Below are 16,102 nucleotides of genomic sequence, written 5' to 3'. Positions count from 1 at the left end.
AAGGTCCGGAACATGGACGTTGTGCTGTCAAACCCACAAACAAAGCCCAGATTCCTCCCCACGATCTGATGTTTCTGCCGTGTTAAGTGTTAACAGGGACGTGTCAGGGTTGCAACCGTGGAATGACTTGTATGTAAAACAATGTATATGTAAACAGTAGTCATACACATTGACAAATACACACAAACGACACACGCACACGCGCGTGCGCACACACACGCACACCTGCACAATATATTTCGCCGTCCAACGGCCCTTCGGGCATACAGTGAAAACTATGCGTGTTTCACTTCAATCCTTTATATAAATTTATTTCAACTTACTGTTCAGGGAGTGCCTGTACATAAGACTCCCGGAGAATTCAGTTGAAATGCGTCATCGAGAATGATGCAATATGCGTTGTATCGAATACCCCCAAATGCTTCCTTGTTGGACACATAAGATTCATAGATGACCAATATGTACATACTTTCTATCTAGAGACCGGACTTACAGTGAGTACATACTATTATGTGACCAGGCTACATATGTACCTCTGCACCATCCATAACTGTCGTCCAGACTAATGAGATTCGGTTTGGCGATGTGTGGCATCATTCCCACCATGTGTATAAATGCACTGTGTTTACTGTGGCGCAGGCTGCGTGTCTCAGTATGGTAACGTAGCCCAGTGGGTTAAGAATTCGTTCGTCATGCCGAACACCAGGGTCCAAGATTCGACTCCTTACATTGTCTGTTGATATTTGCAGAAAAATGCTGTAAGAGACGTAACACGAAATCTCATTTATTACCAAACCCTTTTGTTTATTCACTGCAGTCACCATTCCTGTAATTGTGTGAAGCTGCGTTGGTTGTTTTTTTGACGTGGCGGTGTGTAAATAATCGAGTCTGGGCCATACGACCCAGTGAATAACAGCATGAACATCGATCTACGCCAGAGGGATACCATAACACGTGCCAACCAAGCCAGCGAGTCTGACCACTCGATCCCGTTAGTCGCCTCTTACAGCAAGCATGGGTTGGTGAAGACTAATTCTGATGCCGTGACGAGCTTCTACGCTGCCTTATCGTTGATCACCTTTCATTAGTCAAAGGACTCATGGGAATACAATATATCCTGATCACGTAACGAATGAACACCTGGTGTCAGTATATAGTACCTTACCCGATCGCAGATAAATGACTGCGTGCGATACGATTGCTTCCTTCATTTTTTTTATTTTAATTTTTTTATCCAGTATCACGGATTTCTCTCTCTCTCTCTCTCTCTGTGTGTGTGTGTGTGTGTCTCATAAACATTATCTGTAGCAAAAAGCAACAACAACAAAATTAAAAAAAACAAACAAATAAACAAATGAAACAGCAACAACAAAACAACAGAAAACGTAGAAAAACTAATAGCATCTAAGCATCTCCATCAATTATACATTGATCGTTGCCTTTGCGCCCAGAAGAATCTGTTTGGGCAGATAATCGCTGCCGATTGTTCTTTGGTGTTGATGTTCCTCACTTTACTAGAGTATGGTGGTATTCTGTCCGTGAACACCTGGTGTCATCTCTATTGGATATCAGGCTCGCTGACCTTGGTGACCCATGCTCTTTTTACAACTACGTAGATCGATGCTCATAACGTCAATCACTTGAATTAATGTCGTCATATACCTGAAACATACCTGAGTGCATAAAACAACAACAAAGCACATATTTGATATTGTAAAGGAAAGCGCATAACATACACGGTCAGTCTACAAAATTTGATTGGAGCATTTAATCAGTTTAGGAGAAGTGCATGGATATGGAAATTCTTGTATTTAGACTTCTAAGTTCTATCAATATCAGCACTATTTGTTTACCTTAAACCTTTCACACGTGGCAAAACCCGCATTTTTGTCCAGAAAGGTCTCTATGTTCATTATACATAGTAAGACGTGTTTTCTTTGGAAACGCCCCCAAATCGTAGTTTTTAATCATTTTTTTCAAAAAAGAAGTGCAACACGAAATTTGCGACACACATTTTTGTGTTGGCAGTCTGGATGTTTTGGCGTGTGGCGGAGACATGTGTAGTGAAGGTGTTTTCTTGGATTTCCAGATTTGCGAAACAACAACTTCAGTGCACTTCTCCTAAACTGATTAAATGCTCAAATCAACACAGCAATGCAACACGATCATATTTGTTGTTCTGCGTTGTAATGTTTCAGGAGATGAAAGATACCAAAACACAGGCCGAATGTGTCTTACGTAAAACGTACTGTATTATATTCTTCTGCTTTTATTCTTGCATTCCTTATAAGAGACATGTTTTCGGTTTTAATTATTGTGTTCACACTGTTTAATAGCATCTGGAACGATTTCCAATCATAGAAATGAGACATTACCATTTGAAATTCAGTTTGAACAGTAAGTGAAGAATTTGACACAGTGTCGAATACGTACAGTGTTGCTGTAGCTATGTTTAAAGAAACAAATCGGATTTTTATTTAAATTAAAGTTCAATAAGAAGGAGTCAGAAACTTTGGTAATCAAGCCTTGCCACATTCCAGAGTTGCATGGGCTGCACTGGCTATATTTGTTGAAGGTCTGTTTGACAAACTAGTAATGAATTTGTTTGTGTCGCGTGTCAGATTATACAAAAAAAAACAGATGTCGTCACTATTGAGTAGTACTTCATAGACATACGGTGAGGATTTGGTTCAAAACTCTCAAAGGACTGGAGCGATTTCTAAATCACAAACAATTGTCCGATTGAGTAGAGTAGGTACAATCTTTGATAAATATTACGAAATCTATATAAACCTATCTATTTTTATTTCCACACACCAGTTGCAGTTTTACGAGACCTCATAGTATGATCACCTTTCCAATGAAATGTATTCGAAAAAAGTAGGAATGGGTGCATTGCTACTCTTGTTTCCATGAATAGCTTACTCGCCTAAAATAGAAAACTTACCTCGGAATGATTTCCAAAGATTCGAAACCTGTCAACATGTAGTAATCCATGTGACGATGCTGCTCGCCGCCTACGGGGTGAAGTGCCAGTGGGAGGTTCTGAAGCTCTCATTCCTGCCATACAGAGGTGGAAAAAATGACTGGAGATGTCTACAGAATCTGATATACTCACCATGTGAATTTAAGGATGGCAGTGTCTGCACCGTGGATGACAGGTAAGGATGGATGTATGTTCACGCTTAGAGGAACATGTATCCCTTTGTAGAGTTTATTATCCCTGTTTCCCGTTTAAGATTGACAATGATTTCACGCGAGTCTTTGGAGAGCGTCATGAATCTGTTCTTGATTTATGGTATTTGCAATGTGAAGAAAAGGAAGGTAATATTAGTGATAACATGTGATGTAATTCTAAGAATTGTTGATGTTGAATATTGTATCTTACTAGCTGCATTAACTTTACAAACAGCTTAATTATCGTGTTATGGTAACTGTTATAATGCTATCTGCAAGTATAGAAACAATACACACATCTAAATAGCTTGGATGCACTAGAAAAATATTACCCATTGAACAAGCAGAGATCGATATATAATCGATATCAGACACAGTTTCTTCTCCCGAGAACATGTTTATACTGCTGGTGTATCTCAAGGATAACAATATCGGCACTGTGATAATTATACATGTGTTATGTTCGCAATATCTGCATGTTTAGAAAGCGTTAGTTATGGTCACGGGATCTATCCTAAACGAGGCGATTGTGCGGTTTTTTGGTGTGAATCTCCATCAAAGGTGGGAGAAGGTAAATCTCTGCGCCAACGGTGGCACCCGACACCAACTTGTCATGTTGTCATCTAACACAAGCCTTCCAAGACAAGAAATAGAACAAATCAAATGAAATTAGACCAGATTATCTGGACCCTTATTTTTCGGTTACATAGACGTTAAAATTGAATATTTATTTTTGCCGCCGTCCAGCCGGTGTCATTTGATGTTGAGCTTTGGTCCATATTTAAATTTCCATATCTTTTTCAGCATTCATTTTCTATTGCAAGCTTGGCATCCTTCATGTTTGTTCTCATTAGCGATATTTGTCGAAAAGACTACTCTAGACGCGAGACCAGGCAGTGACATCCTTCATATTTTTAACTCTGCTAAATGAGCTGTGCTGTTTAAGGAACGTTGTTAACTCCATCGCGGACTTGCAACAAAGAAACCCCTTGCTTTCTTATACGTCTAATTCATCAACGTCAGCATGCGGGTGTTAAAAATTAGAAAGGAAAACTGATACAGGACATATTTCAGACATGGGTCTGAGAGGACGCTTAAGCACATATATATATTAATTTATAACATGTGCTTACTTATAACGTGACGATATTTTTACTTTAATTAAAAATAATAAAAGAGATTCGTATGAAATTAACTAGAGTACACACTCACATGCTTTTTGCCACCTTGTATGATTATATAAAACAGAAATGAATATCAAAGCTTTGTTAATTTTCATATTTGCAAAACATCATTTCATTTCTCTTTTCTCTCTGATTAAATGCACAAACCAACGCAGCAATACACTATACACGAGGGTAATATTTTTCTTTTTTAGAAAATGTTTTTGAATGAAAGGATACAAAAAGCCATTACATTCTTAGGCAGCATACACTGATTTATACCATGTGCCAAATATGCATAAGTCGAATAGCTCACGTTATATCTCAAAATCATCATCATCATCATCATCATCATCATCATCATCACTGTTATATATTTCTGTATATTATGTTTTATATTCCCAAACAGGAAACACGTGTTTGTGTTTCGTTGACTATTTTATAACACCCACCACTATGTTCGGTCGTACAATAAGAATTAGAAATGCGTGGTCATTTTAAATAATTTAAAATAAAATAAATCTGGCCTAATTTATTCACATTTATATAACCCTGAATCATGTGTATATTCTAATGTAATTACGGTGTTCGGATGGTTAGCCTTACTGACTTACTTGAGAGTAGGCCGATAGTTAGGCTATTGATCATTCGATTGGCTGGTCCAGACTCAATTAGTCTTATTGAGTTTCGTCCGATGAGAAAACATGGGATACTAACAGCATTCTCATCCATATAGCATCCTAGTAGACATCGTCAAGAAATATGTTTTCATAACCAATTGCCTTACAAATCACCATAAAAACAACTATTAAAAAAATAGTATTATTCTTTTTTTTTAACGTTGACTGTGTAAACGTTCCGTTTTAATCCCATATCCCTGCCTGCTACAATGTATGATATCAACACACTGTTTCTTTGTACCAGGCTTCTGTTTGAGGAATGATATGTGAAGAACAGTTAAATTAAATTCTTGACAACCGTGGGCATACAAACCGTGATGAAAACAAACAGTACGATTTTGCATTTAAACAACACGCATGACAATATAAACATTATCATCAGATGAAAATTAAATAGATGTTTAGAGATAAATTCTTTGTAAAATATTCTCCCTTTTTAAACATCAGAATTACAGCTATGCTCTACGTGTAAACGATGTTCAAGATGGGTTATTTTTTCTGATAATTTGAATTCTACAGGACGAATAAACAGTTGATAATATGTTGGCCACACACGCAATGACAATGGCCCAGTGGTCCATACAACGTGCTTCAGGGTGCGAAACATTCTACTGATACTAGTATTTGCACTGGATATCCTGTTTCCTGAAAAAAAACCTCAAAGATAGATGTGTGGAAATACAGCTGACTTCCCATCCTTTAACACAAGGTGGAATATTTGGGGCACAAATATCTTAGATTCGTCAATGTCGATACTGTGAATGTTAGAAATGTTTGATAGTGTGTTGATCACTTGGTTTTAAAAAGGATGAACATAGACATCAATAGGTTTCTAAGCCTGCCTTGGTGCTTAGTTAAACTGCTGTATTTGCTACAAGGTAGAGTTTTATTGCCAATAAAAACAAGTTCTCGGCGAAAGCTCCTTCACGAACAAATAACGATATACCCACTAACCGCTACAAATATCTGACTTTTCGTGTGTGTAAGTGTCTTAACGTCCAAATGTTTAAAATTCAAACCCCGACCTTCGAACTGACGAAAACGAAAATTGAGAAGTACATACGACTTGACATATTTTGCAACAAAACATTTACGTTTTATTGTATGTGAGCATACTTGCATTCATGATTTAGCGTCTTCATATGATGCACTGGTAATGCACATGGTGATGATCTATTCGTGAGCCCAGTTGTCAAGGTGCATTTTGGAAGTCGCAGCACAAATACAGATAAATATTTGAATAATCCGAATATTTGGATGAGTCTTTGTATAAAAATACCCCCTCCCAGCAACTCTAATTTGTTTCCGTGATGAAATCCGCTTCAATTGTATTCCCCGGATACAATGTTAATTAGCATGCGGCTGTTTGATGGGCCACGTGAGATGTTTTAAGCTGGTAATAATTCGGCCCCCAAACAGAATGTCCCGTGTCCCCATCCAGCGCAGGTTCTACACATCTCCACCATGGGAGTGTTTGTTGGGAGCTTTGCTCTATTAAGCATGTTTAACTATAGATCCTTCAGCGCACGTTTCATTTACTTGCCAGCATTATATAACCTCTTAGTGAGCATGTTTGTGTGGTAATTTGGACTTGGTGCACAGGTGAAATCTTTAATTCTGTCTGATTAGAACCCTGTAAGAATTCAGCAAATAGATTAAAAATATGTCAAAGAAGATGTAAATATTTTATTGTCGTCAGTTTCGTAGAGGGAGTTTGTCTGTAGTGACATTGCAGTGCTAATCACTGCTTTAATTAGACTGGGTTGCAAGCTTGTGTCATACTCCCAGACTGTAGGGGATGTCGCATAAGTTCGAAGGGGTGATGTCACAGGGCGACGACGTCTAATTCTTTAGGCTTTATGAACCGGATTAACCCTTATCCCACCAAGCGGGTCATTAGAGGCCCGGAGTGAACTTTGATGGTATACCAAAACGTTATTTCTTCATATAAATGTTCCATATTCATTGTGTTCCTGAACATTATAATACTGGTTGCCGTGAAAAAGTTTCAGTTTAATCATTTTGAAATAATTATCATTAAATTTATGCCGGGTCTCTCAGGCCCGCTCAAACCCACCAGATTTCAGTCAACACCACTAGATGAAGCTTCCTTATGAATACATTGCACAGTAAATGCCAGCCAAAGGTGAATCATATAGCAAGTTTGATAAACAATTTTCGCGATGTTTTGCTACAACCTTCTGCTGCATGATGATGACGGTGGTGGTGCCGATGCTGCTGCTGATGTAGGTGGTGGTGCTGCTACTGATGAAAGTGTTAGTAACATCAGGGACTGTTCAGATATTGTGTAGGTAAAGATGGAACAGTCAGTTACCATGCTGTACAGGACGTAATGCATTTAACCTTTGACTTCTGCCTGTCAGTCTGCCTGTCAGTTGGTGCCATACAGAGGCAAATGCTCTTTCATCCAGTGCATGTCATTGAGGCCAGGTACATATGGCTTGAATTGGTTTTTGGATCGTGGTTTTTGGATCATTTCTCCCACTCAGTCGTATTCCCTATCTTGGAAAAGGGGACAAAGACAGATTGGTTCATTTGGGCTTGTCCTTTGGACAAACAGAAATGTTACAACTGACAACTTTTTCACTGATATGGTTCTTGCAACAGAGTTACTATCAAATGGGATAACCGTTGTGGGCAATGTCAGACAAAATAAGCGTTTTCAGCCAGCAACGTTTGTCAAAAAGACTGGGAGCCCTCTGTTAGGGTTCAAAGCAAGAGCACGGTTTTTTCTTATCAGTGAAAAATGAAGAGATGCGTGTGTCCTCTGAGCACAATACATTCTACCAAGTATGTCGACAAAATTGCAAAGCATAAGCCAGGGATGGGTCTACACTACACCTCAATAAACGGTGGCGTCGATGTTGCAGAAGTAGCAGTATGTGTCTTTTGCGTCCTTACGCATGGAGACGTTCTCAGCCACCAGAGTTAGTCAAAAAGACTGGGAACCCTCTGTTAGGGTTCAAAGCAAGAGCACGATTGTTTCTTATCAGTGAAAAATGAAGAGATGCGTTTGTCCTCTGAGCACAATACATTCTACCAAGTATGTCGACAAAATTGCAAAGCATAAGCCAGGGATGGGTCTACACTACACCTCAACAAACGGTGGCGTCGATGTTGCAGACGTAGCAGCATGTGTATTTTGGAAGACGCGCGTCCTTACGAGTGGAGAGGCAACAGTAATGAGAAGACTCTTTGTTGTATTTGTAGTGCTTATACGACCTCAGCTGGAGAGATGTTCCACTTCCGAAGCGTGCTCACGTCAGGACGAACATAAAACCTGTTTCAGCAACTCTCTGCTTCGAATGAGGTCTCCGATTATATATAGCCAGGGAAGAGAAGGCGATGCTGTGCCTGACCATCAAGGGAAGACAGAATATGTCAACTATTGTCCAGCATATGTCATAAGAATGTGTGCAAAGGTCACTGCATCAACGTCATTTGGAGAGATTGCCAAGAGTAGATGCTATGCAGTATTCAGGTGCGCAGAGGGGTCCCTGTAACATTGTTCCTTTGGTCTGATCGTGTATCATTTTAGATTTACTGATGTGTAGTACTGTCTTCACGAAAAGACAACAATGTTGAACAGTAATGTTTTATTGCTATTTTGATAGTTTAGTACGGCGTTTTAGACAGTGGTTTCCAGAGTTTGCACCCAGCAGGAGGAGGTGTCCAATTCAGTTCTGTAGTACTACTACTACTACTACTACTACTACTACTACTACTACTACTACTACTACTACTACTACTACTTGCTTTATAAAGCCCCTATTTCCACCTATATGCAGCTGCTCAGTGGTGCTTTACACGATAGTAGTCACTTTGCTTCAGTTCAGTCAGTTTTGAGTTTTTTCTGTTAAAAGTTTTTGGGAGAGTCACTGTTTCTGATGTCGAGGGGCACCGTGTTCCACAAGGTAGGAGCTGTTACTGAGAAGGCACGATCTCCTGGGTACCTGGGTAAACAAGAATTTCCCAGGTTTGTCCTGTCTTCCACCATACTGAAAAAGAAAGAGAAGGTCATCAGTGTTAGCGTGCCATATTCATACTGTTAATACAATGCAAATAGGCTATTTTGTACATAAGGTGATTTGTCCGTGCATGGCTTTCTCAACCTCCCGACGACTAGCGCCAAGATGAAGCGCCATGTGCATTAGGAGTACTGTAGCTATAAGGGTACAGTACATAAAAGGGAAAATAACAATCAGGTTGTTTGGGCGTTTGAGCATTCATTGTGCATGGAGAAATGCGCATTATACACGAACTATTATAAAAATGATGCTTTTTAGATTTTTCACCACAGGTTGCAAAATGTGCTTGCGTTAAGATATTTCAACAACAAAAAATTAAAATCTTACTTTTTATCCCTCAAACTTCGCTTGAAGTTCTGCATTATTAATGCATCAGTTTAAGTGACATTTTCCTATTCCTTTCCTATTCTGAATTAATAGGTGAAAGCACGAGAATGTGACCAATTAACCCGAAACAAATGCAGACCTCCACATTTTTGTACTAGTCTTACTTAAATAAAATAAAATTAAATAAATAAAAACTGACTGACCAGGCTTCATAGGCCCTCGTGGCGGTAATGGATATGAGGACAGCTTGGTGGGTTAAAAAGGGTTAAAACATTTAAATCATTTCTTTGCGAGCGCGTTTGCCACTAGTGGAGTGAGAGGCATGGTTTAATGGGTCCGGGGATGGTGGTGGTGGTGGTGTGTGTGTGTGTGTGTGTAAGGGGGGGGGGGGGGGGGGGTAGGGTATGGGGGGGACCTTCATAGGTCTTGAAAAACCATTTCTGCTTGAGTGAATGAGTATGGTTTTCCTCCGCTTTTATTAACATTCAAGCTGATGACGCTAGAAATGGGCTTCACACATTGTACCCAGATGGGAAATTGAACCCCCATCTTCGGCGTGATGACCGAAAGCTTTAACCTCTGTCTTACCCTAACACCCCTTCTGTTTGGAAATAAAAAGCAGAAAAAAGCACACAAAATAAAACAAAATGTAAATATAAAAAACAAAAACAAAAAAACAACAACAGAAGAATCTACCACGATTCAATAGTATGTTGCTAAAATTTGTAAGGTACACCTATAGAAAACCAGACACTTACCTACCATATTGTTTAGTGTCAAGTCCCCTCAGCACTAATGTTTTCCCCAAACCTTTCCCTGACACTACACCTTACCCTGACACTACACCTTACCCCAGCTCAAACCCTAAACCTACACCTTACCGTAACCTAATGTAAACTTGGAAGGCGGAAGGTATCCGGTATACTGTAGTCTTACCATTGTAATTGTTTATAATATGTATGATATTTCTTAAGAATATTTGAATGTCCGCGATTATGTACTATTTCTCTACAGTGGGTCGTTAGAGAAGACTATATACGTTACAGAAAATCATTCCCGATATTGCTTTACTGTGCTGAACCGCGTTTTAGACAATTATACTCACCCCTTATTACCAGCTATGGTGCCGAGCTATAAAACTTGATACCTATCATTTCATAAAGTCGAGTGAATTCCGCTGCAAAATAGTCGCAACATGAGATATGTATCATACCATAATTACAAGTGAATTTACTCCATATACATAAGGAGAATTTGAGGTATCAATTATTCCATAATAACCAGTGAATGGAATAATTTAAATATCTATTATTCCATAATATCGGGTAATTTTGCTGCTGTTAATCTACGAGGAAAAAGACCGAACGATATTTATCATGCTATAACCAAAGTTAGATTTCTTGTCACCAGCAGGGAGAGTAGATATTATGACACGAATAGTTAGGTTTGCTCATCCTAAGGGGATACAGACAACCAGAGATGCTGGCGCGGTACCAGGAAGGACTGCGGAGCACGAACTATACCTGTAACGACTTGGCAACAAGTACCAGAGACGACCTACAGAATGTGAACGACAGAGAACAGTCAGTGTCGGTTATCCAATGAACAGGGGCATATAGGTACTTCAGTTAATTTTTAACATTCACGTCCAAATGATGTAAATAAATTGTGACTTTTAAATAAATAACATGCGCAATGAAATGATAAATATAAAGGAACTGGGTTAAAGAAATTCAGACCAGTATCTGTCGTGTAGAACAATGTCTCGTGGGTCCACCGTGTTGGGAGATACATACAGGCACATTGACCCTTTCCGCCGGAGGTGCATTCTTCCTTACTTTGCCACTCCCGGGCTGGAGACACAGGCGACAGAGAGCGACTGAGTGAGTGAGCTTAGATGTAAAGTAAAGTATTTTATATATTAGATGTGCGAGTTAGAGCGAGGTTTTACGCCGTTATTAGCAGTAGCCGTTTTTAGCTGGAGACATTGTACTTATGTGGGGAATCAAACCAAGGTTTTCGCGTGACGAGTGAACGCTTTAATCACTAAGCTGCCCGACCGCCCCAGGGCGGTCTAGATCACCCCGCCGGGGATCCATCAGGCGACAGGGTCAGTCAAGCGTCCAGCCTTCTCGTCGGACATACCAGGTGACATCCTAAGGGCGACGTGGTCTGGCATTGACATCTGGCAGCAAATAAAACATCGACAGGACATATCTGATCAGTCAAATGTCAAGTCACAATAACCAAATCTGCTGACCACAGTGTTTCACAGCAGATGAAATGCCGATCACGATCAGGAATTGTTGGCCTGATGTATCCTTCGGTGGCAGGTTGCTGTCTGACAAATTGGAAGCAAACTTTGCTTCATCTTTGTTTAGATGTCGCTGGTTGGGTATATCACGCCCAAGACTCGTTGCATCCCAACCTGTTTTCGGTTATTTGTTCAACTGTCAAGAAATCAAGAAAGTACACGTTTTTCACGTATAAAGTCTTTTCTGCACCACTGGTCATTTCATGGAGACAACGTGCATTATTTTGGCGCATTGCTTAAAGTTAGGACTGGACCGAATTTTCTCGGAGTACAGACTTTGCTATAAATAGTTTTGAAGTCATCTGTTTTATGCCGCTGCACTGAGAAACATGGCGTCGGTAAATATTTTAGTCTGGAACCGACTATCCAGTGATCAACAAAATGAGCATAGATCTACGTAGTTGAGACAATGAGATGTGTCAGCCAAGTCATCAAGCCTGACTACCCGATCCCGTTAGTCGCCCCTTACGACAAGCATGTGTTGCTTAAGATCAATTCTAACCTGGATCTTCACGGATGCGTCCTTGCTTGACGTATGGTGACAAGATTGACTTTGTTCATGATAACAGCAGTCTCTCTTAACACTGTTTGTGATGAATTTGATGGTGATTCAAAAACACACGCTTATAATATTGTTAATCGCACAAGAACTCTTTCAGCAGAGTTTGAAATGTATTGGTAGAGACACCTTAAACTCTCCGCGAACAACCAGTGTCATCATCTATGTGATCATAATGATTCTTTTACATTTTTCATCACTCTTTTCCCTTTCATAGTCTTAGAATCTCCTTCATTGAATTCAGGGACCGTTTGTGCTCTAGCCTTGATAATGTTAAGACCATGTTACACGCAACAACCTTCACTCTTCATGTTACCTGGGTTGTCTACAGACTTAAAGACTTTCTATAAATCATTCAGAAAAATAAACAGTAAAATAATTTATTACTTTGCGCCCATCACATCTATTATGAAATGTTTCGTTATTTTCACTTCCGTGCACAACAATTTGATATTTGAACGTCATCCCGAACCATAACGCTATCCTGCAAGGATACTCCTTTCGAAATGATTTGCGTTGCTCCCAAAATCTAATAGCATTGTTAACTAAATCTAGGTTGTGTAACCCATATGACCACCTCGATAATTTCTTATGATTATGGTTTGTCTACTCATGAAGGCATATAAGAAAATAAATCTGCGTATATTTCGTTAGATATGAAAACAGAAGCAACAAAACCCTTTCCACATCCAGAAGAAATTTCTGTTAGAAGTCAGTTGTACAATTGTGAATGTATCAAGGGTATATAATTGTTTCATCAGTTTTACAGCTGTACGATGTTCGAGTCTGGTCCAGACAAATACCTTAGACCTCAATGAATCATTTTAAAACTATTTTCAATTAATTATGCACGAGAAACTTAAATATTTTAATCAATTTGTGGCAAGACGCCCTCAAAATTTAGTGTCATGTCTTCAGAGAACGATTAGTACGAATAAGCACCTCGTACACTAAAACCCTGAACGGAAAGGTTAGATCGAAGCCTGGCCGAAGTATGTAACGGCAAAATGTCCGAACAGTCTCCACTACGTGTAAATAAAAACACAAGTGAATTCAGGCTACTCAGAAACCACCACCGTCATCAGCCACATTCCTTACATTTACTATCTGGTGTGAAATGGGTGCGAGATATTTATTCCTAATTGTGTTAATCCACTTGGTTGACAGGAGTGCGACTCTTGGACATACTCCACGTGCTTCTGGTAGGACACTGCACTGTTGTCTAGCGACACAAATATCTATTTCTTCATATTGTCTTGCCCATCGCTCCGTCTTTGGACAAATTTGTACTGGTGGTTTATACAGACAGGGTTTCACGTGGGTCCGGAGAAGATGACCCCCTTGTGTTTGTCCGTCTCGTCTTAAGCGCACCTGTTAATTACAAATATTGTGACAGGTACGAGATGAACGCAGCCTCTTTGCATTATATAGATTTACTAACGGCAATCCCTCTAATGTTTCCGTATAACATTGTCACGTTTGTTCTTTTCGGTGCCTGTGATATATTACAAAGGCAAAGCTGTTCAAACCTTTTCCTGTAACCCATCTAAGTGAATTTTCATTTTAACGTGAATAATTAAGAAAGTGTTGTTATCTCAGTTTTGCACTGGTAAACTATTCTTTGCAGTGTTTAGATAACAGAAAGCCCATTACCATGTGACCTAACGTCTACAATTTTATAACGTACGTTTCACAAAATTATTAATGATTCAGAAAATAATAAAATGAAAATGATCACGGATGGCCCAAGCTGCCTCTTAGGTGCTAGAAGGTTTTAGTCACAGACCTTTTCCAACCGGGTACCCATTTTCTGCTGGGTGAACAGAGGAAAGTTTGAACAAACTCACTTATCTAGCCTCATGTAAGAATGTCGAGTTTTGATTGGTCCAAGTGACTCTGATAAAATACCTTGCCTAAGTCGAGACCACATGTATCACATGTGCTTCGTTGTGGGGCAGGACTGACGTCCTAAAAACTCTCAGGAGTCAAGCTGCTATACACGGTGAAAGCACTTTTATTGTCTATCTTCTTATTACGGAGATGACATATACCAATACGGAAGGCCAAACATGATATACAGTGAAATAAGCTAGTGACAACTTATAGGTCATGAGTTTTGTGAATGTGATTTTAGATTGACGTCATTACCTAACACTGCATAAACAGGTAACAATACAGTGTTAATTACATGTTTTGTCAGGTAGAAACACCCCCACCGCCACCCATTACGTCATTACCAATATTATTAGCACGGATACAATGTCAGATCCATATGAAGTTGGTATGGCGGTTGTGCCTTAGCCACAGCGGGCACGTCTCATGATCAGTTCTCAGTTCCAATTAGAATCATGTCATTCAGTCCCAGTGAGTGTGAAGCTCCAACCGACGACCTAGTTACGAGTGGCTTCTTGGCCTTTGGTTTTAGAGAGTATAGTGGTTCAACTCAATATATATGGAACACAGAAAATGAACAAACGTTTCTAGACACACTGTGTGAGCGCCTACCGGCTCTTGATGATTTAGTAGATTTAGTTAATGTTGATGTTAATAACGCACTTGATCTATTTGTCAAACACGTTTTGAAATCGGCAGATGTGTTTAAAAATACACCCTATAAGCAATCTAAAGGTGGATTCTATACTAGCAGATGTCAGTATGCTAAGCGAGAGGCTAAAAGAGAACTTAGGCGTTATAGAAACACTAAATCAGCCATCAGTAGACGTAAATACTGTGAACTGAGGAATAATTATAAATATGAATGTAGAAAAGCTAAGGTCTCATTTCAGCAAAAGAAAAGTTCTAAGTTAAAATCTTCCATCCATAACACTTCTGCGTTCTGGAAAGAGCTGAGAAGTCTGAATGATACAAAGAGCCCACGTTGTCCACTAGACAAATCTTTACTGCATAATCATTTTAAAGGGTTGTTCACACCTAGAAATCTAGCTGACGATACCACTGAGAATGATGTTTTCTGTCCTGATGTGAATATTCCTTTAAATGATATTGATAGCTATATTCTTGAGTCTTCTATCACTGATGAGGAAATATGTTCATGTCTTTCCCATCTGAAAAATGGCAAGTCAGCGGGTAGTGATGGTGTAATTACTGAGCTGTTGAAATCATCGAAGCATGTTATTATGCCCTTTTTAAAGGTATTGTTTAATAAGATTTTTGATACAGGCGTTTTTCCCATGGCTTGGACGAAAGCAATAGTTATTCCTTTACATAAAAAGGGCGATCGCAAAAACCCAGATAATTACAGAGGGATTTCAATACTGTGCATATTAAGTAAATTATATACGTCCATTTTAAATGTCCGCATCAGAACCTGGGCAAATATAAAGAGTAAAATTCCCGAAACACAAGCTGGTTTTAGACAAGGGTACTCTACGATTGATCATATTTTTACTTTACATGGTGCTATAGAAAAATGTCTAATTAAGAAAAGGAAAAAGTTATATGTTGCTTTTATTGATTTTAGAAAAGCCTTTGACTCAATTGACCGTCCGAAGTTATACAAGTGCTTATTCAAATCTGGTCTTCAGCCGAAAATGCTATCTGCTATCATGAGTATATATAGTTCAGTAACAGCCTGTGTTAGAGGTTATAATGGGTATACTGAATATTTTGATTGTCCAATTGGTTTAAAGCAAGGTTGTGTTCTTAGCCCCGTATTGTTTTCCTTTTTCATTAATGGATTATCAGATGACATATCTAGATATGGCAAATATGGAGTGCAGTTATTTCCCGACCTATTAGGAATAATGTTACTTATGTTTGCAGATGATGTTGTTCTTATATCTGATACAATTACAGGCTTACAGAATCAACTT

This window comes from Haliotis asinina, chromosome 9 (assembly GCF_037392515.1).
Source record: "Haliotis asinina isolate JCU_RB_2024 chromosome 9, JCU_Hal_asi_v2, whole genome shotgun sequence".
NCBI classification, from domain to species: Eukaryota; Metazoa; Mollusca; class Gastropoda; order Lepetellida; family Haliotidae; genus Haliotis; species Haliotis asinina.
Note: the sequence above shows the minus strand (reverse complement) of the source record.